This window comes from Rana temporaria, chromosome 11, assembly GCF_905171775.1.
Source record: "Rana temporaria chromosome 11, aRanTem1.1, whole genome shotgun sequence".
In the NCBI taxonomy this organism is placed as follows: Eukaryota; Metazoa; Chordata; class Amphibia; order Anura; family Ranidae; genus Rana; species Rana temporaria.
The window spans coordinates 73015254-73020252 of record NC_053499.1 but is presented as its reverse complement, the minus strand read 5'-3'; positions in this window follow the sequence as shown (position 1 = coordinate 73020252).

Below are 4999 nucleotides of genomic sequence, written 5' to 3'. Positions count from 1 at the left end.
GGTCTTCTCCGCTCTCCGGGGGTCTTCTTCTCTCTTCGCCGCTCTCCGCTGTTGACCCGGTTCTTCTGCAGCTGTCCGGTGCCTTCTCCTTCAGCGCTGGCTGCCTGCTATCTTCGTGTGTTAGCTCAATTACTAACAGGCAGCCAGCGCGGTCTTCTGTGACGTCAGGTTCTTCTCTTCCCTTCTTCCGATGTTGACACATCGCCTCTTCTCACTGCAATGATGGAAGCGCGCCTTGCATCCCATTTATATAGGCATCACCGTCCCATCATGCTCCGGTAGGTACCCACGTGGTGGGTGCCTACCCACGTGCACCCACCACGTGGGTACCTACCGGAGCATGATGGGACGGTGATGCCTATATAAATGGGATGCAAGGCGCGCTTCCATCATTGCAGTGAGAAGAGGCGACGTGTCAACATCGGAAGAGGGGAGAAGAAGATCATGACGTCACAGAAGACAGCGCTGGCTGCCTGTTAGTAATTGAGCTAACACACGAAGATAGCAGGCAGCCAGCGCTGAAGGAGAAGGCACCGGACAGCTGCAGAAGAACCGGGGTTCGCCGAGTCAACAGCGGAGAGCGGCGAAGAGAGAAGAAGACCCCCGGAGAGCGGAGAAGACCCCCCCGGAGAGCGGAAGAAGAAACCCCCCCCGGAGAGCGGAGAAGACCCCCGGAGAGCGGAAGAAGAAGCCCCCCTGGTATTAGAGCTAATAAAGAAGACAGGAGGGCCTCCGGAGCAGACTAATAAATTATTTTAAAAACCCTTGTGTTGTGTGTTTAATAACTTTTACTTTTTGCCTCCAGGTGAATGGGTAGGGGTACGATGTACCCCATATCCATTCACTTAGGGTGGGGGGCCGGTATCTGGGGGCCCCATTATTTGAGGGGATTCCCAGATTCCGATAAGCCCCCGCCCGCAGACCCCGACAACCAACGGCAAGGGTTGTCGGGAAGAGGTCCTGTCCTCATCAACATGGGGACAGGGTGCTCTGGGGTGGGGGGGCCCGCAGTGCGCCCCCCTGCCCCAGAGCACCCAACCCCCCCCCATGTTGAGGGCATGCGGCCTGGCATGGCTCAGGAGGGGGGGGGCGCTCGCTCGTCCCCACTCCCTTCCTGACCGGCCGGGTAGCGTGCTTTGGATACGGGTCTGGTATGGATTGTAGGGGGACCCCCTACGTCGAATTTTCGGCGTAGGGGGGGTCTCCTTACAACCCATACCAGACCTAAGGGCCTGGTATGCTCCTGGGGGGGAACCCATGCCGGTTTTGAATTTAAAAATTGCCGTGGAGTTCTCCCTCAGGAATGCATACCAAATGCCGTCGCTTGAATGGGCCTTTACAAGGTGTGACTAATTTTCCACATTGTAAAACCAGCCCTAGTTTTGCGCAAGCAAATCGGAACTTACACAGAAATCACAGTGCTGAAAAGCGTTGTGGATCTGCTTAAGTCCTCATTTGCATACTCAAAGCTGCATTTCAATGAGAAATGCCCCCAGCAGCGGATGCGGTACTGCATCCTAAGATCTGACCGTGTAAGTGTCTTACACATGTCAGATTTTCTGCCTAACTTTGGAAAAAGCCTTTTGAGGATCGTTTCCAAAGTTAGGCACAGACTGAACAGCAGTTCCGCCTGCGTATCTCTTTTGGGAATCAGGCCCATTATACTTACCTGATCTCTTAAATGGTTTTGCACAGATCAGCCCAGATCCTTCTCTTTTCAGGTGCCTCTCCAGCACTCCTGGCCACTCCTTCCTGTTGTGTGCCCCACAGCAAATAGTTTGCTATGGGGTCACCTGAACTGAGTCGATTCATTAACGAATCTGATATTAACCATATATAAATCCAGGCAGTTAGAACTAACCTTTAACATCCACATGGCGTAGGTAACAAATCTGCTGCTGGAGTGAAGCCCAACCAGAGTCTTCACCACCCCCCTCTTAAATGGTCCCACTGGACATCACAGAGCTGTGTATGGCTCTTGTGTCACATGAGGTGTGGGTGCTTGGTCTGGTACGCATGCAAACTACACTCCGGGGTAACCGGAGGGCAGATGACTTCCGCCCATAGTCCACGGGACAACGGCACAGCACCGATCATGGTAGGAGATACATATCTCCACCATATATAGAGGGGGAGCATGATGTAGCAAGCTTCATCAAGGCCTAGGAGAACCATGGCACTATATGGTAAAACAGAGTACATAACAATTTTTAACATTAGGGACATCCCAATCCATGAAATATTATTATTATTAGCAAGTGAAGGGAAGGAGAAAGGGAGAAAAGGAAGGTGGAAAAACAAATGCAATATCCAAAAGTCAAGAAGTACCTCAACCAAAATATTCATACTTAGCAATAATACTACAGATAGGGCCTAAAGGACAATGCTGTGTGAAGAAGCTTTAAAGTTATAAATCCATTTTAATTCCTGTTTCAAAATCTGTTTATCGAAATCACTCCCCCGTGGGTCTTGGGGGATCCTCTCAAGTACAAAATAAGTCCTGTGGAATAGGATGCGGATGCAATTAGTTGTCCCTGGAACTGATAATCCTATCATTTCTACTGTTTCATGGGTGTAGAACCAAATTATGTCTGACCAGTTCTAGACTGAGGCATTTATTGGAAAATCTACTATTAATATGGAAAATTGGGAAAATATTGTGCAAACTGTGAAAAAAATTTAATAAAATAGGGAATGTAACTAAAAGCTGCTACATAGAAATATGACAAGTATTCAAATAGAAGGGTGGATGGAATGTAGCGCTAAACCTTATGTGAAGTGAAAGTGCACACAAAAGAAGGATGAACATTCTAATAAACATTCAATGAGAAATTAATATAAAAGTCCAACATGATGAAATAGGTAAAAAAAAAAACTAGTCCAATAACCCAAATCAAATCCTGAAAAAAAAAACAAAGTGTAAGTCCACAGCGAGGAGGTGATGCTCTTCAAAAGGATGGATGTAAAAATGCTAATAAGAAGGGAATCCAAGGTGATAGTGAATCTTCTCTTGAATGTTAAGAATGAATTCTCTTACCACAACTGGTGGACCCGTATGTCAGCGACAGCGAGTCATTTACATGAAAAAGCCAGATCGATGAATCACCCAGACGATAGAAAGGACCCGGGATCTCTGGTGGAAACTCCAAAGAACCTTGTGTCACTCAAACTGGAGGGGCAGATGACGACTGGATTGAATCACTACACTAACTCTTATCCCAACTAGGGATGAGCTTCGAGTTCGAGTCAAACTCATGTTCAACTCGAACATTGCCTGTTCGCCTGTTTGGCGAACAACGAACAATTTTTTCGGGAGCAGTGATTTTAATAATGCTAAAAGTGAAACAATAAAAGTGAAATATTACTTTAAATTTCTTACCTGGGGGGGTGTAAAGTTAGCATGTGAAATAGCGCATGTTTCCCGTACTTAGAACTGTGTCTGCACAAAGTGTCATTTCTGAAAGAAAAAAAGACATTTAAAACTGACTTGCGGCTATAATGAATTGTCGGCTCTGGCAATTCAGAGCGAATTCATTCATAAAAAAAAAAAAAAAAAAGCGCGGGGGTCCCCCCAAATTCAATTACCAGGCGCTTCAGGTCTGGAATGGATATTAAGGGAAACCCTGCCGTCAATTTAAAAAAATGACGTGGGGTTCCCCCCAAATATCCATTCCAGACCCTTCAGGTCTGGTGTGGATTTTAAGGGGAACTCCACCCCAAATAAAAAAAAATGGCGTGGAGTTCCCCCAAAAATCTACACCAGACCCCTTATCCGAGCACGTTAACCTGGCCAGCCGCAGAAAAGAGGGGGGACAGAGTGTGCCCCCCTCTCCTGAACCATACCAGGCCACATGCCCTCAACATGGGGAGGATGTCCCCATGTTGATGGGGACAAGGGCCTCATCCCCACAACCCTTGCCCGGTGGTTGTGGGGGTCTGCGGGCGGGGGGTTTATCAGAATCTGGAAGACCCCTTTAACAAAGGGGACCCCCAGGTCCTGCCCCCCCCTATGTGAATTGGTAATGGGGTACATTGTACCCCTACCATTTCACAAAGGAAGTTTAAATAGTTAGAAAAAACACACACACACCGTAGAAGAAAGTTCCTTATTAATAAAAAAGTAAAAGAAAAAAAATCTAGCGGTGGTAATCCACTCTCGGTCCGGCTTCCTGCTCCAACGTTGTCTGTATCCAGCGACAGGTGATCGCCTCTCCGATCCAGCGATGAGAAGATCTTCCGGCATCCAGAGCTCCAGAGCACAGCATCGGAGGCCGCCTCTCTACGCCAGACACAGCCCAGTGGAATGAAGCGGCTGGAGTTTTGACATTTCTTATATGGGGGAGGCGGGGCCACCCGTCACGTGACCCCGCCCCCTCTGATGCAAGGGGGAAGATTGGGCTTCCCCAGTGACGTAGCAGAGGGTGCGTCAGAGGGTGCGGGGTCAAAGCTCCATCCGCATCATTTTGCTGGGCTGTGTCCGGCGAAGAGAGGAGGCCCGGCGATGCTGCGCTGTGGATCCCGGAAGATCTTCTCATCGCTGGAGAGGTGATCACCCGTCGCTGGATACAGACAATGTTGGAGCAGGAAGCCGAGACCGAGTGGATTACCACCGCTTGATTATTTTCCTTTTTTTTATTAATAAAGGACTTTTTTCTATGGTGTTTGTGTTTTTTTTAACTATTTACACTTCCTTTGTGAAATGGTAGGGGTACAATGTACCCCATTACCAATTCACATGTGGGGGCAGGATCTGGGGGTCCCCTTTATTAAAGGGGTCTTCCAGATTCTGATAAGCCCCCGCCCGCAGACCCCCACAACCACCGAGCAGGGGTTGTGGGGATGAGGCCCTTGTCCCCATCAACATGGGGACATCCTCCCCATGTTGAGGGCATGTGGCCTGGTACGGTTCAGGAGAGGAGGGGCCGCACTCTGTCCCCCCTCTTTTCTGTGGCTGGCCAGGTTAACATGCTCGGATAAGGGGTCTGGTGTGGATTTTTGG